At 44.4% G+C, this 24,909-nt stretch overlaps 1 protein-coding gene and 1 pseudogene across 1 annotated transcript in view; one reads left to right on the plus strand and one right to left on the minus strand.

Moving 5' to 3' along the window:
• Positions 1 to 6,365, minus strand: part of MRTFA (myocardin related transcription factor A) — a 214,428-nt gene extending 208,063 nt beyond the window's left edge. The window contains exon 1 of the mRNA XM_074226996.1: positions 6,279 to 6,365. The gene's annotated coding sequence lies outside the window, so the exon portion shown is untranslated. The remainder of the gene's footprint in view (positions 1 to 6,278) is intronic.
• Positions 6,366 to 6,598: 233 nt separating this feature from the next.
• LOC141511802 (small ribosomal subunit protein uS14-like) lies at positions 6,599 to 12,529 on the plus strand (annotated as a pseudogene).
• The last annotated feature ends 12,380 nt before the right edge of the window (positions 12,530 to 24,909 follow it).

Genomic DNA, 24,909 nt, shown 5'->3' on the forward strand with positions numbered 1-24,909 from the left:
AAATGGAGGTTGCACAAAGTGCCAGACCTCACCCGCCCTAGTGGCACAAAGTTAGGCTAGACCTCAGGTCATCTTCCAAATGAAGACAGACCAGTCCTGTCTCCTTTTTCTAGGGTCACCTGTCCCCAGCATCCAACCTTCTCTCAGACGGCTCCCTTTCCAATGCAGCTCAGTACGGACACAAAGAAAAATCGAAATCCATGGTCCGTACTCACAGGTACAAGGAAGGCAGCTCATCAAGCTCTCGATGGACTCAGATTGCTACCGTGGGAATTGCCGCCACTTAAGTTTCTGGGCTCTTATCAGATAGAAGCAGTCCTAATCTCCCTGGCTCCCCTTTCAGCAGGGCATGCCAGGGAAAGGTAGAGGAGAAAAAGCTACCTACAATTTGCTCATTTTCATCCATGCTAAGGTTTTCGACTCGAAGTTAAGCTACTCCCCACTTGAATCACAAAACCCTGCTATTCCTAGTACATCCCAGTACTTGAAGAAGCTAAAGGACCTTGTCCTAGGCGGGGAAAACAGAAAATGATGGCGGCAAAGGATGTACTAAACAAGGAATAACCAGCATACTGAGGAGACACCAGGAAACAGCATGGTAGTCAAGCAGTGGTTCCCAGCAGTTTTTGTTCCTCAGATCTCTTGAAACAACAACTAAGTGTTGTAAACCCCCAAGGGGACATAATTCGTGATTTCTAATATTCTCTCGAATTAGTCATTGCTTTAAGACACCATAAAAGAATTTTTAGCACAAACCCCTTAGATTACCATTGTGAACCACTCAATGGGAACCTCCATGGGAGGAAGGTAGGACTCAAGGGTTCAGAGACACTATTTAAACCCCCATGATATTTACCTGCCAGGTGACCCCAAGCAAATTTCTGGCAGCCCTCTTCAATATCTTCCAAAGGCAGTGATAGCTGTACTATCTAACTTTTAAATTGAAGAATAAAAGACAGGGCTTGCAAAGAGTAATACAAAACCTCAAAATGAGATATAAACTCCAATGAACAATTCTGAGGGTCTTTGATTATAGCCATCTCCTGACAGAATGTTGATGGACTCATATAGACTGTTGGCAGGGATCTGTTCTGCTTAATTGTTCATCTTTGTTACTGGGATTTTGTTTTTCTTAAGTAAAAGGAAATAACACAAGTTTTAAAATACAAAATAAAGTGACACAGTGGTTAGATTAATAGGCCTGAAGTCTGGAAGAGCTGGGTTCAACTCCTGCTTCAGACACTTCCTAGCAATGTGACCCTGAGCAAGCCTGCCTCCATTTCCTTAACTGTGAAATGAAGATGATAGCACCTACCTCTAGGTAGTTGTGAGAAACAAATAAGATATTTGTGATGTCCTTAGCATAGTGTCTAATACAAAGTAGGCACTTAATAAATGGTCATTTCCTTATCATTATTATCATAAAATTGCTTTGAGGCTGGCATTTATCAAACAAGCAATAATTCCAAAGGATTTCATTGTTATATCATTTTCTTGGCAGTGACACTAAAGTGATTTGTCATTTCCTTCTCCAGATCATTTTACTGATGAGGCAAACAGGGTTAAGTGACTTGCCTAGGGTCACACAAGAGACATCAGCCTGTAAACTTAAGAGAAAGAGAACATATATGAGGAATTAGAGGTTGTTCTGTGTATTCAGAGCACTCTGACAATAACTTAAGAGAAGGGTCACCACGCTAAAAAGAAAAAAAATTATTTCGTGGAGTTGTATCTTCCTAATGGGAACCTCCTCATACCTCTTGAAAAGGAGATCAAGGGGGCAGCTAGGTGGCACAGTGGATAGAGCACCGGCCTTGGAGTCAAGAGTACCTGAGCTCAAACCTGGCCTCAGGCACTTAATAAGTACCTAGCTGTGTGGCCTTGGCCAAGTCACTTAACCCCATTGCCTTGCAAAAAAAAAAAGAAATTCAAGAAGTCATCATATTAGGCAAGTTAAGTCCCATTCACATCCTTAAGAAATTCTCCTTTTCCCCCAAACATCATGGCAGGAAAAGAAAGAAGAACAAACTATAATTCAGTTTTCGCATGGTTTACTTTCCTTCTGAGTATTCCCTATATTCAGCCTGTCACTAGCTGGGATTTCTCTACAGATCAGAAAAACAAGGTGGCAAAAGGAAAAGAGACTCTACTGAGCTAAGTCTAAACCAAAATAGATAGGCAACTTAATGAGCAGGGTTCCAGGACCCAAGTGTAAATCTCCCACACCCACAATAAGCTTGTTCTGACTTCCCACCCTTAGGCATATGCTCCAGAAATGACTTTACATAAAGTTTATACTTCATTATCTATGGACCTGTTACTTCCCCTATAGGAGGGAAGAGCAAATTTTATAATTTCCTGTATTGAAAACTATTAGCCCATCATCTCATTCCATCAGCACAAAGGTGCCGAGGTGCTGCGCCCCCTTTACAAACACAGCACTCAAAAAAAAAAAGAAAAGCAAAAGGCAGAGTTTTTTGAGATTTGAGTTTTTAAGTCAAATCAAGGTAACAAGTATTTATTTCCTAAGCACCTGCTACCTGCCAGGAATGTTGTTATTTGCCCCAGTAGCCAAGGAGAACACAGCTTAATGGAGGGGACAACCCACAACACTTGGACCTGAACAAAATAGACATGAGAACAAGGAAGCTGAAGGAAGCCAGGGAAGCTGGGAGGCAGAGAAGCACAGGAGCACCATTAGTGTAAACGCCAACAGCCCGGAGAGAGATCTTTAACAGAGGCCACTGGATCCGAGGATGTGAAGATGAGTCTAGTAAAACGCTTCTGACGTGAAATTCTGTCTCTTTCCTACTGAGACAGTTTAACAGGATCCAGAAGTTGAAAGGGAAAAAAGTCATTAGTTTTAACTTCTGAATTCAATTCATATTGTGCCCATTTTACCCTCAGTGTGCCAGGTTCCCTTTCTCTTGATACTCTCCTACAGAAAAGCACAATAAAGCACATTTGGTAGTCACAGAGAAGAATAAGTATTTTAACTAGAGCCCACATATAATAAATAATACAAGAGAATAATTAGCAACCTAGGCAGGGTCTCAGGAGTGCTAACCTACTCTGAAGTATAAGGAAAAAATGCAGCTTAGGATACAAAAGCATGATGAGTTGGCACTTTCCCAAGTGCCTGCAAATTCTGTGGTGAAGAAAATACGTACACATCAACCACGTTAAGAGGCACTGGCATCATTCTCCCCATTTACCGTTTAAAAGATACTGACACTCCAGAATTTCTGAAAATTTGGACATTATAGTGCGCCCTTATTTAGTGCTGATTGAGGCATTTAAGATGTGAAGCCGTCACCCTAGTTTTCCATTTCAGGAAGAAGAACAAGGTACAAATAAGGACTATGGCAGAGTTCATGTCAATGGCTCCAACACCTTCATCACTAACCCTAAGACTTTGAGATCCCATAGACATTCTGACCAACCAGGCCAAGCTGCAGTTTGGGTTTTATTTTTTACCCAGTTATGTTGCCAAAATCTGACTGGCTCTTTCACCTGATTCAGCAGAAGATATCATGGTGGGAAGGGGAAGGGGGAGGGGAGAGGAACCGTTCTTTCTTTAAGAGGACTTTTCTTTCTTTTTTTTAAGCTAAACACTCATGGTCTAGCTTTTGATCACTCAAAAAAATTTATTTTTCTAAAATTAAAACTTCCCATACACACTTTTTGAGATGTAGGCCCCATAAATACGACTTCTCCTTGAACTTCCATAGCTCTGCTACTATGCTCCCTCACTCTGGCACAGAAATGAGCCAGGGCATCCATCGAGGGTCATGTAATTCATTAAAACCTCTGGCAGGTCCTCCATCCTGAAATGTTCTGAGCATGACCCCAGGTAGTGACTAAAAGGGTGGCAATTAAACCAAAAATCTCTGAAATAGTATTTCAACCAATAAGCTCCTCAGTTCCCATGAATTCAATGATCATCTGTTGCTGATTGATAATTCTCAGAACTACTTGTCCAGCCCTACTCTCTCTGCCTAACCTTGGCATCAAATCAACTGACTTTTGGACACCTGGGCCTGGACATCCTACAGACAGTACCCAAACCTGAATGCCAAGCCTTCCTTCTCCCTAATTTCCATATTACAGGTGGGAGTATCATTCTCACTCCTTCACCCCTCCATCTAAGCTGTGCCAAGAGGTATTACTTGGCTCTTGGCAATGTCTCTCAGCCACTCCTCCTCTCCTCCAACATTACCACCACTCCGTGCAGGTGTTTAACACCTCCAACCTAGGCCCCTGTGGAGCCACCAATCTCAAAGCCCAGGCTGGCCAGGAGGTCACCCTTTGAGTGGACCTTGAGCACCTCCCAGGTTCACCTCAGAATCTGCTTAGGGGGTCAGAGCCTTTCCAAAGCTGTTCCTCTCCATTTTCAATCCCACGTAGTATGGAGTCCAGTGACACTGGCCTCCTGGCTACTACTCCAAGGAGACAATCCACGGCCCAACCTCAGACATTGCTCAGGTCCAACCTCCACTTCTTGGCTTCCTTCAAGGCCTAGCTAAAATCCTGCCTTCTACACAAAACTTTTCTCAGCAATCCGTAATACCCAAGGCTTCTTCCTCTGGGATTAGCTCTAACATATATGTGGGGATATGGATAGTTCCAGCTACCTAGCTGCAGGTGTATATATAGCTTACCCACAGCTGTTTCAATGTTGCTTTCCCCCTCTAGACAGTTAGCTTCTTGAGAAAGGACTGTCTTTTGTCCTTTTTTTCTTTGTAAAGTCAGAATTTTAGCATGTCTGGCATAGGGAAAATATTTAATAACTGCCTGTTGAATGACTAAGTGAAATAAAAATAACAATAAAGCAGAGAGGACTCATACCAAAAAGTGCTATATAAATTTCCATGGGGCAGCTAGGTGATACAGAGGATAAAGTGCCAGGTCTGACATCTTCCTGAGATCAAATCTGGCCTCAGACACTTGCTGACTGTGTGAGTCTGGGCAAGTCACTTCAGCCTATTCGCCTCAATTTCTTCAGCTATAAAATGAATTGGAAAAGGAAATGGCAGACCATTCCAATATCTCTATCAAGAAAACTCCAAACAGAGCCACGAAGAGTTGGATATGACCACAAGTGAGACGGGTGGTATGCTTGCTGAGTCCCATTTGTGTAAAGCTTTTCATTTCATTTATTGGAGAATAAAAATACTAGAAAAAGAAATGGTTCAGATTCAGCCCAGCACATTAAAAACTTTCCAAAGCACTATCAATTTATGAGCACAGTCCTTATTTCACAGAGGAGGAAGCTGGGGCACCTTCCATAAGCTGACGCTGAGGCGATGCCTCTTCCCTCACATCTCCGGCCGCATCCCCCGAGAGTCCCATCTACCTGCGGCTCGTGCCTGAGAGCCCAGGGCTCCCCTTGGCCTTCCTCAGAGGTGCCCAGAGCTCACTGCTTTCCCTCCGTACCCTACCCATGTAAGAGGAGGTATCAGAGTAGGTGAGAATCTCATGGAGATCCTCTTTGGAGGCTTTCCTCAAGTAAGGCCTATTTCACAAAGCTTTCTCAGATGATAATCTCCCCCACCCAATTCCAGGAAGCAACTCAACATTTTACAATTACAGCCACAAGATACACAAACGCACATCCGACACAACTGCAGACTTATTAGCTCGTCTTTATGCCAATGCCTTGTCCCTGCTCGAAGTCACCCGTGTGTTTGCACAGACTTCATTTCCACCGTATCAAACACTGGCTATTTCGCTTGCACGTTCCCCTCAGCAATGCAGCCTGCGGTTCCTGCCCGGGCAGACAGGCCCTCCGGAGTAGCTGGCTGGCACAGAGGGCTGGGCAGGGAGCACGAAGGCCCTACTACGCGCCGGGGGCCGGCTGGGCCTCCGGGAAGCATGGCGCAGGCCCCAGGCAGGGCACAGGGGCTCGGGGCCTCTCCGTGTCGGAGGACAGTGAGGCCGGCCTTTCTGATAAAGCCCCCCGGGAGGCGCCTTCTGACCGGGCGCCGGGCGGGCTCCAGGCCCCCAGCCTGGCCCCGGCCCGGCCGCGGGGCTCCGTGGGCCGCTCCAGCCCGGGCCGCCCGCACGAGCCGCCGGGCGGGCCGGGGGGCAGGACTGGAACTCGGGGCCCCGCGGCTCTGGGCACGCGCCGGCCGTGTCCAGGAGTAGGGGAGCGGGGCCCGGCAAGGGGGCGCTGCGCGGGGGGACCCCGGGGCGCCCCAAGGCGGCTCCCCCGGCCGCGCTGGGGGGGGGGGGCTGGGGGGGCTGGGGGCGGGGCGGGGGCGCCGGCCCGCACTCACCTCCCGGAGCGGCCTCCGGGCCCGGCCCCGGCTCTCCTCGGCTGCGGCCCGCCCGGCGCGACGGCGTCCCCGGTGGGGCTCGGGGGCTGGCGCTCGGGACGGCCGGGTGGCGCGGCCCCAGGCCCTGGCTGTCGCTGCGGCCGCCGCCGGCTCCTCTCCGCCTCGGCCACGGAAGCGCCCGGCCCTCCCCCGCCGCGCTCCGCCTCGCGCCTCCCGCCCCCCACGCCGCGCGGCCGCAGTGACGGCGGCCTCGGCCAATCGGCGGCCGCGCCGGGGAGAAGGACGGATGCGGGGGGGCGGGGACGGCGGGGAGGCGGGACTTCCCGGGACGGGCGGCGAGCCGCGGCCAATGGGCACGGGGCAGGTGATCTCATCGGCGAAGGGACTCTCGGAGCCGACTAGGCGGCCCGGGGAGGCGGGAGGCGGGGCAGGGCTGGCGGGGGCGGGGCCTCGGCGCCTTAAAGGGGCCTCCGGCCGCTTGTGGCCCAGCCGGTGGGCCGGGCCCCCCCCGGGGCGCGAGCTCGTCCCCACCCCCGCCCCCTCTAGCGGACGGGAGAGGGAGTGGCCGCCCCGGGGCGCCCCCCAAGCATCCGTGGCTCCGGATCAGCTCCGGGCCCGTGGGGGGCCCGGCTGCCGCCGCTGCCCCCGCCGGTCCCCCTCCCTCACCCCCCGCACCCCCCTCTCCCAAAAGCCCGGGCGCCCTCCCCCCAGCGCAGCCCCCAAACGGCCCTGGGTGGGGGATCACCCCGCCAAGATGGGCCCCGGCGTCCGGGGACGGGGGGGGCGCGGCCGGGGAGGGCTGCCAGCCGCAGGCCCCCGGGGCCCCAGAAGCGGGGAGCCCGGGCCGAGGCCGCCCCCGGGTGCCCCCTCGGGCGCTCCGCGAGCCCCCCGAGGGCCGGCGCTTCTCGGGCTCCGCGGAGCCAGGCTCAGACGCAGATACTTTGTACCTGTCCGCCGAGCGCGGGCCCCGGGGGACCCGGGAAATGCCCAGTCCCGGGCGCGGGGGCCCACAACACGGGTGGCAGAGCTGGGGGGGCTCAGGACAAGGAAAGTGCTTCTGACCTAAAGAGAGGAGGGACAGACCTGGCTGCCCGGGCTCGGAGCTGGCGGACCTAGGAGAGGCCTAAAGACAAGGGGTGCCAGGGCTGGGCCGGTTCGGGGCAAGGGGTGCCAGGGCTGGGCCGGTTCGGGGCAAGGGGTGCCAGGGCTGGGCCGGTTCCGGACAAGGGGTGCCAGGGCTGGGCCGGTTCCGGACAAGGGGTGCCAGGGCTGGGCCGGTTCGGGGCAAGGGGTGCCAGGGCTGGGCCGGTTCGGGGCAAGGGGTGGCAGGGCTGGGCCGGTTCGGGGCAAGGGGTGCCAGGGCTGGGCCGGTTCCGGACAAGGGGTGCCAGGGCTGGGCCGGTTCCGGACAAGGGGTGCCAGGGCCGGTTCGGGGCAAGGGGTGCCAGGGCTGGGCCGGTTCCGGACAAGGGGTGCCAGGCTGGGCGGTTCGGGGCAAGGGGTGGCAGGGCTGGGCCGGTTCGGGGCAAGGGGTGGCAGGGCTGGGCCGGTTCGGGGCAAGGGGTGCCAGGGCTGGGCCGGGGCAAGGGGTGCCAGGGCTGGGCCGGTTCCGGACAAGGGGTGCCAGGGCTGGGCCGGTTCGGGGCAAGGGGTGCCAGGGCTGGGCCGGTTCGGGGCAAGGGGTGCCAGGGCTGGGCCGGTTCCAGACAAGGGGTGCCAGGGCTGGGCTGGTTTGGGGCAAGGGGTGCCAGGGCTGGCAGGGCCCTTAGAACAGAGGATGTCAGCTAGGAGGGGCCTCAGAACCGGAGATGGCAGGGCTGGGAGGCGCCTTGTAGCATCGGGAATGTCAAAGTTGAGATCATTATTATGATTATTCCAGAGGTTCTTAACTCTTTGGGGCTCATAGACCTCTGTGAAACCTAGGGACTCCTCAGAATAATGTTTTTAAATGCCTACAATAAAAGACATATGATTAATTTTAGTGAATGTTTTAAAAGTAAAAAGCCCTTGTTTTCTCTCCCCAAGACAAACAAAACCCTCTTGCTTAAATTCCTCTAGGAGCCACATCCAAAAAGAGGAGTAATGCAGATTACCAAGACAACAAATCATATTAAATTAGTTATCAAAAATAGTTTTTAAAACAATTTCACGGGCTACAAGTTAAGAATTTCTGATAGAATCCAACCCTATCTCTCTTCCTCAATTTAAAAGTGAGGATGTAATCCCAAATGGTTTATCCAAACTTATCCAAAGTCAGTTAGCTAATTAGTACCAAGGGTTCTTTCCAGAAGCCCCCCTTCCTTCTTTGGATACAGAGTAATTGGCGGCAGGCCTGGGAATGAGGAGACTTGGACTCTAGTTTTGGGGTCCATCCTTATATCTCGGCCTTCCTACACCACAGTTTTTCTAAATAGAAAATGAGTTTTATGATTCCTATCCCTCCCTGCCTCAGAGAAACGGTAAGAAAATGTGGAATGTTCAGTGATTAGAAGGTGGGATAGGCTTCCCTATACTCCTTCTTCATCAGAAGGTCTTCTTACTACTAGCTGTGGCTGTGATTTGGGACACTTGCTGTGACAAAAAAAAAAAAGCACAAACCAATTAGGCTTCTTACTCCCCATTTCTGTTAATCTGTCTTTGTGTCTTATCATCTTAATAGATTCCAAAGTACAGGAAGACTGGCTGGGAGTCCTATCTAAATTGTGCCTTTCTGCCACTACCTGAGACATTGATTAGACCCTTGGAAGATACTTGTGCAATGGGGATGCACACTGAATAATTCTCTGACTTCCCAAACCTTCTTACACAGGGTCAGATATCATTCATGCTCAGTAAATATTTGTCAAATTGACAACTTTCATTGGAGAGAAATTTTAACTTAACTCTCAGCAATTGACATTAAATTCCCTTTCTAAGGTTTTTGTTGATTGTTTTGGTGTTTTTGTACCAGAGTCAAATTACTAGCAGCTAGTATTTATAGAGTCCTTTAAAGAGTTTGGGGGCAGGAGACAAAAGGAGTTAAAGGACTTGCCCAGGGTCACACAGTAAATTTGTGGCATCTGAGACTGGATTTGAACCAAGATCCTTTTGACTCCAAGGCTAGTGTTCTATCCATTTAGGGCACTTTTAGATTTGCAAGACTTTTTATAAAGATTATCTCATTTGGGGCAGCTAGGTGGTGCACTGACCCTGGAGTCAGAAATACCTGAGTTCAAATCCAACCTCAGACACTTAATAATTACCTGTGAGGCCTTGGGCAAGCCACTTAACCCCATTGCCTTGCAAAAATCTAAAAAGTAAAATAAAAAGATTATCTCATTTGGGGCAACTAGGTGGCACAGTGGCTAGAGCACCAGCCCTGGAGTCAAGAGAACCCAAGTTTCATACAATAATTATCTAACTGTGACCTTAGCGAAGCCAATTAATCCCATTGCCTTAAATATATAATTTTTTAAAATTATCTCATTTGATCCTGCAACAACCCTGGAAGGCAGGTACCATTATTATCCCCATTTTACACATCTCAGGAAACTGAGGCAAAAAGAAGTTAACTTGCTCGGGATCACATAGATGCTAAGTGTCTGAGCAAGCCATCATCAACCTCAGGATGCAACCTTAGTGTATAAAAGGCAAAAAACTCAAAGCTTTTAAAAATGAAACAAGAGGGGCAGCTAAGTGGCTCAGTGAATAGAGCTCAGATTCTGAAGTCAGGAGGACCTGAGTTTGAATGAAACCTCAGACACTTGATAATTACCTAGCTGTGTGACCTGGGCAAGTCACTTAACCCCATTGCCTTGCAAAACAATAAATAAAATAAAACAAGAGAAATCATGAACGAATACAAAGAATTCAAAGACACATGGGAACAGGTGATTAAAGTGACTTCTAGAGAAAAAAGCAGAGTGAGGGGCAGCTAGGTGGCTTAGTGGATAAAGCACCGGCCCTGGAGTCAGGAGTACCTGGGTTCAAATCCGGTCTCAGATACTTAATAATTAACCTAGCTGTGTGGCTTTGGGCAAGCCACTTAACCCCATTTGCCTTGCAAAAAAAGAAAAAAGCAGAGTGCCTAAAAACAGTGACTACAACTATTTTAAGTGAAATCAACAAAACTTTGCTCAAATTTAACATCAACATTGGTCCCAGAGGGTCAAAGTTGAAGAGTATATCCTTCCTCTCTGTTAACAATTGATAGGGGCAGCTAGGTGGCACAGTGGAGAAAGTATCAGCCTTAGAGTCAGGAGTACCTGGGTTCAAATCTGGGCCTCAGACACTTAATAATTACTTAGCTGTGTGGCCTTGGGCAAGTCACTTAACCCCATTGCCTTGAAAAACCTAAAAAAAAAAAAAAACCCCAATTGATAAGTTCACCTTGTTTCAGGGAAGGGACGCTAGGGGGGGGTTTGTTTGGGTGTCCTTTGGGACAAAACAAAAAAATAATAAATTTACAATTTTTCAGTGAATTCTGGAGCTGGAAGGCACTTGGGAGATGTTTATAATTAGAAATGAAGGGTTCTTAGGGAATCCTTCCCTCATCCTCAGAAAAGCAACTCAAGTTGGGCTCTTGATTATGTAGTTAGATATAAATCTTAGTTATTATACGATTGAGAATTGGAAAAAACCTAGAGATTATTCATCTTTTTTTTTTTTTTTAGGTTTTAGTGAAAGCTTTTGTTTGTTTAAGCCACAATCATTTCCTAATATATCAGCCCCACATTAAATCCTGCCTTGGAACAAAGAACTAGATAAGCCAATCTACCAGCTCAGCAACAGCCGCTGTGGGCAATACAATCTCCTGCTCCCACATTCCCCACCTGTCTACCTAGAGGAGGAAGGTGTTTGGACATCTGTTCTTTGGAACTCATATTGTTATGGGTTTAGAACTGGAAGAGAAGGGAACAGTACCAGGAGAACAAGTTATACGATGACAACAACATTGTGAAGACAGACAACTTCGAAAGGCTTTGGGATTCTGTTCCTGCAAGGATCAGGACAGTCCCAACAGCCCAAGAATGAAACTGGTTACTCACCCAGACAGATCCAGATACTTTTGGATGTGGCCAGTGCAGAAATTTGTTTCATTTGACTATGTATATGTTAAAAGAATTTTGTTTTTCTTTAATTTATTCTAAAAAAAACTGCTTTTTTTTTTGTCTCGCATCTTTGCTAGTGGTGCCATGGGTCACCAACAGCTCTACTGGAGCCACCCTTGTAAATTTGGCCAGGGGTCTGGTTCATGCCCTGTCTGTTCGAATTGCCAAGGCCTGATCCATAAGTATGGCCTGAACATGTGTCGCCAGTGCTTCCAGCAGTAGGCAAAAGACATCGGCTTCATCAAGTTGGACTAAATTGTATTTATGGACCTCTACTTCATTAATTACTCTGACCATTAATGGCCACCATTGGATTTCAGTCTGTACAAGTATTTGATCTACTCATGTGAAGAGTGATTCTGTTGTGCCTGCTATACTAATTTGTATATATAATTTCAAAAGGTCATCTCAGTTATGACTAAAAAAACAGATATCAAAAAAGTAAACTTTTATTTATTTTATAATCTTTCTCCCCATGGAAGGAAAGAAAATAGATTTTTGTGCACTGAAAAATTTAATTAAAAAATGAGAAGGGTCTTAGAGATCAATCAATCAATCAATCAATATTTATTTATTAAGCACCAGATTCTGTGCTAAGCCCTATAATACAATGTCTTTATTTTAACAAGAAAGAAACTTGAGGCTCAGAGGGCTAAGTTGCTGAAGGTTACACACTTATAATGTGCATTGCACAAGAGGATTCAGTGATGGATTTAAAATACTTGGTTCTTTTCTGTTGTTCTGTAATGGTTATGATAGTGTCACTCCAGTATTTTTGCCAAGCAAAACTCCATGGACAGCATAGGCATGCGGGGTCACAAAGAGTAGAATATCACTGAATAACTAAACAGCATAATGCCTATTGGTTCTTGCGTGTAATCTGAGCCCAGCAATTTTTAGAATTGTTTTCACTTATGTTCTACTTATGTTCCTTATGTGTGTTATTTCTCCTGGTTCTGCTTTCTTTATTCTGCATCAGTCCATACCAATCATCCCCAAAACGGCTGTGAGGCTCCAATAAACAATGTGAGTAGGGACCTTCTGGAGAAAACGACAGGAACTTTTCCTCTCTTTTAAAAAAATTCTGTGTTTTAAGCAGTGATTCTCAAGAAGGGTAGAAGAGTTCAGGGAGCAATGTAGACAATGTAAAAATAAAAGCTATCATAAGAGTCTATTTTAAAAATGAAAAAATAAAGTGTTCATTTTTTTTCACTTACTTCTCAGTCTCATTTTTCCTTATCTTTTACAATGAATATAAATGAATGAATGAACATAGAAGCAATTATTTAGTAGCTACAAGATGCCAGGCACCCAGGGGTGCACCTATGGGGTCACTAGATGGTGCTTCATTGGCTACAGCACTGGGCCTGGAGTCAGAAAGACTTCCTCATCTTCCTGAGTTCAACTCTTAGCCTCAGACACTTCCTGGTTGCGTGACCCTGGACAAGTCACTTCACCCTGTTTGCCTCAGTTTACTCATATATAAAATGAACTGGAGAAGTAAATGACAAACCACACCAGTATCTCTGCCAAAAATACTCCAGATGAGGTTGCAGAGAGTCGGACACAACTGGACAGCAAGAACAAAAAGAAAAGTGATAGGTCAAAGTTGAAGGCTATATCCTTCCTCTCTGTTAACAATTGATAGGGGTGGCTAGGTGGCAGGAAAAGCAGCTTGAAGACACAGAGATGGCTCGTGATCAGACGGTGGATGGCTAGTCAATCTATCAAGCGGTGTTTATTAAGCTCCTTCTCTGTGACAGGGATAAAATGGGAGATACAAAGAAAACAGTTCTAGGCCTCAAATAGCTTGCATTTTATGGGGAGAGACCCCCTACACGCAGATGTGTATAAACAGAGTAAATGGTCCCAGAGTAAATGGAAAAATGGTGGTGGTCTGGGGCGGGGGGTCAGGTTTGGTGAAATGGAGAGGGAGAGCCATGAATGACCAGGTCCAATGGGAAGCTTGGTTTGGGGTAGGTTGCAGATAATGTTTGAGTTGAACACTCATCCATCAGGACAGCTCAGCCCTAGGACAGGCATTCCAAAACCGGGGGGAATAAACTCAGCAGGGGAAAGGGAGCAGGCTGATAAGACCCTGCCCTGTCCCCCCTCAAAGAGAAGACTTTTCTAAACTTGAAAGAAATGGGACTTCCATCTTTCAACTGCCCTTCTGGGCAACCTTGGCTCCATACATTATAACCGGTTCTTCGCTGCCCTCTAGTGGTGGCTGCCTGCAATTCTCCCCACCCCCATCGGGGACCAGTCTCCGACAAGACGTGCAAAATAAACTTGGGTGAGATTCTCAGAGGTGGAAAGAACTCGGAGTTCCCAATCCTGGAGGAAATGTTTTTTTCTTATTTTAAAATAGCAGCCAGCAAAGCTCCCCCCCACCCCAGTGAGGATTTAGCTCAGCTGCAACTGCCAAGCCCCAAGTTCAAGGGGGAGGATGGAAGCTTTGGGGGGGTTATTATGTTCAGGACATTTCCAGAGCAGACAGACACAACACAGCTCATGGAAAAGCAGATCCCCCTGGCCTCCAGACAAGCCAAGGGAGGCATCATGGAACAGGAGGGAGGAGGAAGACCAACTGGGAAGCCACAGCCCTGTGTCCAATTACAGCCTGGCCACATTCCACATGTGGGAATTTGGTTTCATCCCTTCAAGTCTCAGTTTCCTCATCTGTTAAAAAAAAAGAAAGAGAAATAAAAGATGAACTGGATGCCCCCTTAAATGCCTCCCAGCTCTAAACTGAAGCAGGGAGGAAGATGGGGCATGAATAGACGTTATACTGATGTCAATCCCACAGATGTGTGTGCTTGGGGACTATTGATTTATCTGCTCTATGTATATACATATACATATGTGTGTGTGTGTGTGTGTGTGTCTGTGTGTGTGTCTGTGTCTGTGTGTATAATAATAATATATAATTATTGCATAGTTTATATATAATATATGAAATAAAATAATTTAGAGGGAATAGGGGGCACTAACAGAGGACAGGAAGGGCAGTAATGTGAAATATATCAACAAAGTCAAGTTGGAGCCAGATTCTGATGGGATTTGAAATCTTTATTTCTTGTTTTTTGTTTTTGTTTCTGTAAGGCAATGGGGTTAAGTGACTTGCCCAAGGTTACACAGCTAGGTAACTATTAAGTATCTGAGGTCGGATTTGAACTCAGATCCTCCTGACTACAAGGCTGGTGCATTATCCACTGGGCCACCTAACTGCCCCTTTTTTAGGTATTTTTTGAATCTATTTCTGAATAGGAACATACATGCCTCCCCACCACACACACATAACTTACCTGTGGAAGTCATCAGATCCTGTTCAAAGAATTCCAGAGAAGAATTTTCTATCTCTAAGACAACCCATAATTATAATAGTAATTAACAACTAACATTTATCCGGCTTATTAAAGTTTGCAGAGCTACCTTGATTACCTTTGATTCTTACAACAAAACTGGGAAATGAGTTCTCTTATCTTGTTTACTAGCTGGGGAAACTGAGACCCAGAGAGGTTCATTAATTGTCCAGCATCATACAGTTAATAGGTGTTTGAGACTGAATTTGAACTCAGGTCTGCCTATTCCAAGTTCAATACTCTACCCAATGAGGCACTTGGCTGTCATGCTTTTGAATATTACAGTTAAAAAGTTCTTTCCTTCCTTCTGGCATGAAATCTGCCTTTTTTGTACCTTCTCTCCTGCATCTCCCTTCTTGTTCCTAGTTCTATCTTTTAGAATGCTCAAATGCACAGCAGCCATTGTGCCCTCCTAAGTCTTTTCTCTCCAGACTAAGCAATGATTCCTCCTCACTTGTCATGATCTCCCATAACTTGGCATCCTAATTCCCTTTCTGTAAACATTCTCTAACCAACTCATATCCTTCCTAAAATGGGACACTCAGAACTGAGCATGGTGCTCCATATAGGATCAGAGTTTGCAAGGCAGGGACCAAAAGGGACTCCTCATCTCTACCCTGCTCTCCCTTGCAAACCTGCACTAATAAATTGACAGTGAATGCTCCTGAAAGTCAACATAAGATTATCGTGGTAGTTCCTTCACTTTCCAATCCAACTGCCCTGGAGGGGATCACTTATAGGTTATCCATAGGATTTAGAGATAGAAGAGTTCTTAGACTATGGAACTAGAGATGGGAGGAGACTTAGAACAGGGGATGTCAGAGTTGGGAGGGATCTGAGAACATGGGATGTCAGAACTGAGAAGGGCCTAAGAACAGGTGATGTCAAAGCCTAGAGGAACCTCTAGGCTGGGAGGGGCCTCAGAATATAGGATATCATCAAGTTAAGTCAGATAGATGCCTCCTTCCCCTCTCTTCTTTCTTTTGCCACTAGGGGGACAGAATGAATTGTGTGATCCTGGATAAGTCACTTAGCCTCATAATGTCCCAGGTAGAGTTGAGAGATAATAAGCTGCAAAGATGAAGATCTGCAATGGTAGAAGAATTCTACTGGAATTCCTTTACTAATGAAATCACAGCTCTATTCTTAACCTCTTTCTATATACTTTTGAATATCTCATATATTGACATAATATATTAGATATTAGACAGCAATAGAGAGAGATGATATTATGTATTATTTATCAATATATCAAGCACAGATGTTATGGCATATTATATACATACCAGTATATGAATGATAGATGATAGTAGATTTTAAATACCAATATAAAAGCATAAATGATATTGGATATTATATATAAGATATAAAGCATAGATGAGATTAAATATTAGATACCAGTATATGAATGATGGGTGATATTAGATATTAAATACCAATTTATAAGATAGGTAATATTATATATTATATACAATATATAAAGCAGAGGTGACATTGATATATATTATATACCAATATAGAAAGCATTGATGATACAAAACCTATCCCTCTATCTAGAATGATGGGGTGACTGATTTGTCCAACCCCATTGACTTAAATTAAGTGATGCCTAATCTATCGCCCCCAGGAATCATCTATAGGGTATCCGCCCTGTTGAGAGGGCCTTCATTCTAACATATTCCTGAAAAGCAAAGGTAGGATGGAGCTGTAACAGAGAAGGGAAACATTGAGAGAGATCATAGTCTCCATTGGTAACTCAGAGCAAAAGATGCAGGTAGAGGAAAGTCCCAAGAAAAGGCTTTGTTATTTCTGCTGCTCCACTCCCACCCCACATACACACAGTGCCTTTCTATCTGCAGGCACTCTGATACAGCTTCTATGTCATTATCCAGACCATTCCAGTAAACTAGAGATATTGTCTTACTAATGTCTAGTTAACTTATTAGCCCCTAAGAAATTTCTAAGGGTTCAGAGTGATTATGACTTATCTGAAATTTTTCATCTAAATAAACTCCTTAAAGCTGAAAAGGAAGAAACCACATGGACCTTAGGAACCATTTTATTTTCCCTGTGGCTTTAAATGAGCTAATTATTGTAAAGGTTTCAAATATCTATCTAGAATTATTGACCTAGGGCAGTAATTTCCTTGCCAAAAGTTCTCAAAGTGCATCCTGGGAAATCTTGAAGATCACCGAGACCCTTTCAGGGCATCTGTGGAGTCAAAATTCTTTTCATAAAATTGACTGTATAATAAAATATACCTTCATTTTCTAACTACGTATCTGAATTGGACTGGATTTTCTCCATATACTTCAACCAAATCAACACATCCCAAGAGAATGGATGCAAAAGTAGGCAGTAGAAGCCAGCTGTCTTCTATTAAGACCAGTATTGGAGAGATCTTTAAAAATATGTAAGACAAGGGGTGGCTAGGTGGTGCAGTGGATAGAGCACCGACCCTGGAGTCAGGAGGACCTTGAGTTCAAATCTGATCTCAGACACTTAATAATTACCCAGCTGTGTGGCCTTGGGCAAGCCACTTAACCCCATTGCCTTGCAAAAAACCTAAAAAAAAATGGAAGACAAGGTCACTCTCCCCACTAATTTTTTTTGTTTTGGAAATAGTTACTTTCATTTAAAATGTTATGTTGAGATGTAATGAGCCTATCATTGTTCTTTTAATGAATTAGATATTTTAAAATTTTATTACTTTTAATTTATAATATATAAATAAATAATATAAATTGATGTAGCTTACATAAACAAAACTCTTTGACATGCTCTCAATAATTTTTTTTTAATTTTTGGTGAGATAATTGGGGTTAAGTGACTTGTCCAAGGTAATACAGCTAGTAAGCATCAAGTGTCTAAGGTCACATTTGAACTCTGTCCTGGTTCCAGTGCCAGTGCTCTATGTTCCTAGCTGTCCCAGCTCTTGATAATTTGTAAGAGTGTAAAAGAGTCCTGAGATGAGAAAGTTCAAGTATCCCAGATGGAGGGAGTTCCTTGTGGGGAAATGTCCTTTATTTATACAATTTAAATCTCTTCTCTAATTTACGGTCTTAAAGAATAGCTTACTATATTGAGATGTTGAGTTAAGGTCACCTGGATGTGTCAGAGGAGAAACTTGAATCCAGATCCAGGATCCAACCCTCTGCAACATGCTATCTTTCCATGACAACAGATGCTCTTTAGCCTTTCTTTCCTATTTAGGCTCTGTTATGTCATGTAACACACACACACACAAAAAGATTAAAAAAGAAAACAAACTGGCAGAGGCTTCTTGTCTCTCTCATGCTATTGGGTGGCCAAATTAGGAGCAGACTGGGCAGTAGAGGGAGGTTCTGGGAAATGTGTCTTCTACCTGTACTATGTACAACATCCACTTGGGATGCAGGTTATCTTGTATATTTATAGGACCGCAGAGAAGGGGGTTTAGTAAGCTAAAGCCCATTTGGCATGAGATATAAATTGTTTGCTCCATCAACCCACTAATCCACATTCATTAAGCTTTTACTATGGGTCAGTCACCGAGCTAAACACAGGATCCAAGGGGAAGGCAAGAATCATCCTGCCTTCTAGTAGCTTCCATTCTAACAGGGGAGATGATACATATGGGCTTTGCATACAGAGCAGATAGAAAGTAACTCAGGGGAAAAGACACCAAGGGATGGGGAATAAAGATGATGCTTGAGATGAGTCTTTTTTTTAGGTTTTCACAAGGCAAATGGGGTTAAGTGGCTTGCCCAAGGCCACACAGCTAGGTAATTATTAAGTGTCTGAGATCAGATTTAAACTAAGGTACTCCTGACTCCAGGGCCGGTGCTCTATCCACTGTGCCACCTAGCCACCCCTAATTTTGAACCTTTACATTGGATATCCTCCTTCAGATTTCAACAAAGCCAAAATAGCTCTCTTTAGAAAAGTTAGAAAAATTTTCTCAAAATTAATGCTAAGAATAAAAATGAAATCCTCTGCTTTATCCACTGAGCCACCTAGCCACCCCTGAGATGAGTCTTGAAGGAAGCTGGGAAAAGGAGGCGAGTGAGTCATAGGGGTAAGAGGAAGATTCTGCAAGAAATGGACAGCCCTGAGACCTCATGGGTGCTCCCCAAATGTTCAGACAACTTAAGGGAGGGTATCTGTGTGTTGCTACTTATTCTATACAGGATACACAAAAGTTATGGAGTGAGATCTGCACCAGAGAGAAAGGAATAACCACACTATGGGAAATTCCTTGAGGGCCAGGACTGTTTTGTTTCTGTACTGGACTCACATAGTAGGCAGTAATATATGTTTTATGCTCCATTTCCCTGGAGAACCTGTGGCTCCATTTGCTGAAATATCAATATATGTTTCAGTGGAAGCAAGGAGGGAATCTGAGCGGGTACCTTGGCATTGGAGCTTAGCCATGTGAGAAGGGTATCCTTAGAGCCTAGAAAAGCCTAGGTGGGAAGGCTCTAGATGACCCAGACAGGGCCCAGTCAAAGCCAGAGCAAAGGAGTCCTGCTTTTTTCCAAAAAGAGGAATATATGAGAGGATGCCTTTTTTGAGAAAGGGGAACTTGCAAATCAAGTGCTTTGGAGGAAGTTGGTATAGTTCACTCAAGGGAAATGCAGAAGTATCAAGAGGAGATTATTAGACTATTATTAGATGTAAGTGATCTTCTGTAAGAAGTCAGGCCCTGGAGGGATTTGCATGAACTGATGCTGAGCGAGATGAGCAGAACCAGAAAAACACTATACCCCCTAACAGCAACCTGGGGGTGATGATCAATCTTGATGGACTTGCTCGTTCCATCAGTGCAACAATCAGGGACAATTTGGGGCTGTCTGTGATGGAGAATACCTTCTGTATCCAGAGAAAGAACTGGGGAGGTGGAACAAAGACCAAGGACTAGTACCTTCAATTTAGGAAAAAACCGATATCTTATATAATTTTGCTACCTCATAGACTTTATTTTTTTCCCTTAAGGATTTGATTTCTTTCTCATCCCATTCAATTTAGATCAATGTAAAGCATGGAAACAATGGAAAGACTAACAGACTGCCTTCTGTGGGGGGTGGGGGGAGGTAAGCAAGATTAGGGGAAAAATTGTAAAACCCCCCAAAAATAAATAAAATCTGTCTAAGGAAAATAAATAAATAAATAAAAGTCAGGCCCTCAGCGTTATGTTCAATTAGATGGTGAAAAGGAGGATTGAAGACTTGTGCTCCCCATGTTTGTTCCTCTTCTGGCATACAGACAGTTAGGCTAATCCTGGGGTTCCCAGACTCAGACCTTGCTCTCCCTCCATGGGAGACAACCCAGTAGAACGCATCTTCACCATATGGAAAACTTTGGATGCCATGGTAACAACCATGTTTGCAAACTGTGTTCCATGTATGATTCCATCTGGCCCTTGTAAGACCTCTTCAAGACGGCTTTGTTATCAAGGAATTGCAATTCATGATCATAGATTTAGAAGGGAAAGGGAGAAAATAAGAGCATTTCTTAAGGGCCTACTCTATATCAGGTACTCTGCTAAGGTATTTACAAATAGTAGCTCTTTTGGTCATCACAACAACCTGGGTGGTAGGTGCTGTTATTATGTCCATTTTACAACTGGGGAAACTGAGGCAGACAACAGGTAAGTGCCTAGGGCCACAAAGCTAGGAAGTGTCAGAGGATGGATTTGAATGCCTCTATTAGTCCTCTATCCATGGGCCACCTAGTTGCCCCTAGAATTGGACAAGATTTTAGAAGGTGCTTTAATACACCACGATCACCAATCTTTCTTCATTTTTACAGATGAGGAAACTGAGACCCAAACTAGTGGAGTTATGTGCCCAAGTGGCTGAGTAAGGATTTAAGCTCAGATCTTTTGACTATAAATCTAGCTGTCTTTCCTCTCTATTTCTAGACTCATTCTCATTTTATAGATGAGGTATTGAGGTTCAGACTTGAGGGGAATATCCAACTGGTAGAAGGCAAAGCTGGGACTCAAGACAGGTCTTCTGACCCTAGGCTCAGGAAGAGCTTGGTAAGACCCTACTGAAATCCTTCATGTGTCTCTCTAATGAGACATTCTCCTTTGCAAGATGTAAGTGGCCTGGCCCTGGATGGTCCTCTTGCCCATACTGCATACCTGGACCAAATACTTGCACTTGAACATTAGGCCTAGAAGAATGGGTGGGGGAGTATCCCATGGAGCACTCTTGGAGATGCCTCTGCTTCCTCTGGTCAATCACATGGGAATTTTGTGGTCTGCTTCCAACCATATGGTGGCCTACCTTTGAGAGGACTTAGCATCCCTTTGGTGATATGGAGGAGAACCAGAGGGTTATGGCAATTATAAGAAAAGGCAACTTCCTACTGGCCCCTTGCTTTGACTCTTGTAAAATGCAATCTTAGAGCTCTGTAAGTATGAGCTATGATCATTTCAATGATGCTAATAACAATTTGCCTGGCCTTGAATCTATTATCCTCCTTCCTCAATAAAACGAAGTATAACTTCTAAATTAAAGAGAATCTTGAAGCAAGAAATCTTATTCCTCACACCTGGATAAATTGAAGCTTTAGGGAAGAAAAAAAAACAAAAAATCTCACAGAATTTTTCTCTAATGATTTCAAAAATATCATTTGTACTGGATAAGTGCAAAGGATAGAGGGAGACTGGAAGTTTTGATTCTGGGTTCACAGGTCAGTTTGAGCCAGTGGGTAAAGGGGGATCCTTACAAAGCAGGGATGTGCTAGAGCCAGCTCGTAATAAATTTTATTTGTGATCATTTAAATCTTGGAAATCAGTCTGTGTTCCAAATCAGGGCTCAGTGTATTATTTTGTTGCTTGTCTAGACTTTAAAAAGTGGTGGAGAATAGGTCAGTCATTCAGATCAAACTTTAAAGTCCATTGTGCTTTTCAAAGAGTTGAATAATTAAGGTTTACCAACACCACCCTACTTAGAAGTCTTCTCCAAAAGAACACAGAGCATAAGGTTAAGCTGGGGCTGTGGCAGATGGGGCTGATTTCCTGGCCGTCTGAGATAAAAGCTGCCTAGGAGGAAGACAGTTAAAGCAATTTACATCTACGTAATGCCCACTTGAATGTCTTCCTTGAGAAGAAAAAACTGGATCTCATCAGATTTGGAAAGTACCCTTGAAAACACCTGCACCATGGCAACAAAACAAAGGGCAAGCCACAGAAAGGGAGTTGTGCTGTCATCCGCTCACTCTGCCATACCCCACCAATCCGGTTCATTTCCCCTATCATGTCACTTCTATCTCCATGGAATCCCATCTCTCCCCACACACAGCCACCACCCGAGTACAAGCAATTGTCACCTCTACTTGGATGATGGAAATACACTCCTGTTAAAAATTATTTTTATTCAAAACATAGCAAACAACATTAGGGAGGTTCTTTATTTTCTTTTACAACATGTCTAATACGGAAATATGGTTTCCATATGTATAAACCATATGAAATTGGAGGGGGAGAGGGGAAAAAAGAAGGGCTAGATTTTGAAGTTCAAAATATTTTTTGAAAAGTGAATGTTAATTATATTTTACATATTACTGGAAAATATTATTCAAAAAAATTTAACAAACACCAAATAAAATAGGCATTTCCAAGTACATATTGGAATAAAATATGAAACTTCAGGTTTCCATTATGTATTGCTTGCTTTTCTTTTTTAACTACATAATTAAGTTGAAGCTGTAGCTTCCAAAGCTGTCCTGCTTGTCTCTGCCTCTGTTTTAGGCTTCCTTTTGTTCCCTTCCCACCAATTTTTTTTAAATCCTTCAATGGGGGCAACCAGGTGGCACAGTGGATAGAGCACTGGCCCTGGAGTCAAGAAGATCTGAGTTCAAATCGGCCTCAGACACTTAATTATTACCTAGCTGTGTGACCTTGGACAAATCACTTAACTCCATTGCCTTGCAAAAACTAAAAAAAAAAAAAATCCTTCAATGACTTTTTTTTTTGCAACCTCCTAGCCCTTCTGCTTTCTAAACAGGGGAAAAATAAAGAAAAATCAAAACCTTGTAAAAAATATGTGTGATCAAGCAAAACAAATTCCTACATGATAATAAAGAACTAATATTTATATAGTTTTATGGTTGCAAAGCATTTTACAAACATTATGACATTTTATTCTCTCAGCAATCCTTATTATTCCCATTTCACAGATAAAGAAAAAAGAAACTGCCTTGAGGCAGGTGACACTTAACTGACTTGGCCAAGGTCATACAACTGGTGAGTGTCTGAGGTTGGATTTGAACTCAGGTTTTCCTGATTCCAGGTCCAGGCCCCAATTGCCTGTGAGCCTCTACATTCCCTCCACATTGGCTCTGTCTGACAAGATGTAGGTAGCAAGTTTCATCAGGGTTTTTCTGATGGTTGGTCATGCTCTCTAACTGATCTCCTTTTCTCAAGTTTCTCCAAACTCTAATTCATCCAAAATCATTTTCCCAAAGGGTCTCACCCAGTCAGCCAACAATCTCCAGTGGCTCCCTGTTACCTCTGTGAGCAAATATGAACTCCTGGATTGGGTATTCAAAATAGATACAACCTGATTCCCTCCTTCCTTTCTATATCTGGTCTCTATATTTTTGTTGATTGTCTCTCATGCCTGGAATGGTCTTCCTTTATTACTACTGCCTTTATGGTGACCAGGACTCAACCAGCCGCCAATTCCTGCAGTCCTACTCCCCCAACCAACACCTGCTGGTGCCATCCCCCATTTTCTCTGTTTGGATCCATAACTAGGGATGGGGACTCTCAGGTAAGAAAGCTTCTGCTACCAAAACAGATCACCTTCTCTGAAATTTAGTGTCTTCGAGAGTTGCCTGGAGCCCTGAGAGGATATGGATTCAGGTCTTCCTTGCTCTGAGGCTGGCTCTCTAACCATCAAACCACACTGCCTCTTGTACTAAATCATATACATGTTGTTTCCCTTCATCAGTAGAAAGAATAATACTTCCTTACCTAAACTGAGGAGCGAGTTTTCATCTGAAATCCCATGAAACAATAAGAGAATAATTTTTGAATAATAATAGTGGGTATAATGTCCAGCCTGTGATTCATTTTCGTTGTGTCACTTGGGCAAGTCACTTGTTCTAGGCAATTCTCAAAGACTATAAATTGCAGAGACAGAGCTGATCTGCCTTGGTAGAGAAAGTTTCCAAACATCTGGGTGTTCTTTAGCCTAGAGAAAGCACAATTCTAGTCTGTATCCCATCATAATTAATAATGATAATAATAATAGTAGTAAATAGTAGTAAAATGTGATCACCAGCTAAGTGGAATGAGCAGCTTTTCCAGATGTGGAGACCTGAAGGAGTAGATGAGAATAGGGTGAGAAGCCTAGTGACCCTGTGGTCCTCTCTGCTGTTGAAGCCATTCCAAGGATGTGATGAAGAGAACAGAACTTACGTCCTGATCTTTTCATTCAGTTACAAAAACCAGACATTTTCTCCCCAGGCATCAAAGCCTGCAGAACATTAAACAAGAATGAGTGAGTGGAGGATAGTAATCAACTCTATGAGCATCTTTCTCTGAGCTCCATTGATAAAGACAGGAAGAATGAGATAACAATAAAAAAATATATAGAAGATGCTTACACAGCACTTTACAAAGCTCTTTCATCTCCGGATTGTTCAGATGAGCCCATATGATTAGATGGACAAGCTAGTGCATCCGCAAACAAGTGATCGACAGAAACCCTACATTATAGACTACAAAGAGGAATTGCCTTGGGAAAAGTGGAAAAATTGCTTTAACTAGCCCATTTTTCTCCCTAAAACAAAAGGCTATCTTTTTAATGTCAATATTCTTCTACTGTTTTTATGGAGCTATGAATCTTGGTGCCCAACACTCTGAAGAGCTAAAAATGAGCACCACAGAGAGGGAAACAGAAGGGCAAGTGATAGGTAGCAGGAAAAGAGTCACAGTGTACAATAAAGGACAGCAGAAAGCAGCCTCGACTTACTATTTGCCCACCTTGAGCCTCAGTTTCCTCAATGGTAAAAGACTAGATGACTTCTAAGGTTCCTCCCAGGTCTAGCTATATGATTCTATCATCTTATGAATTATATCAACCAACAAGTAGTTATTAAGTGCCTTCTATGTTTGAGGAGCATGCCAAAGAATGCACTCAAGGGATTTAGACTCAAATAAATTCTTCAGGGAAAAGT

This window comes from Macrotis lagotis, chromosome 2, assembly GCF_037893015.1.
Source record: "Macrotis lagotis isolate mMagLag1 chromosome 2, bilby.v1.9.chrom.fasta, whole genome shotgun sequence".
NCBI lineage: Eukaryota > Metazoa > Chordata > Mammalia > Peramelemorphia > Peramelidae > Macrotis > Macrotis lagotis.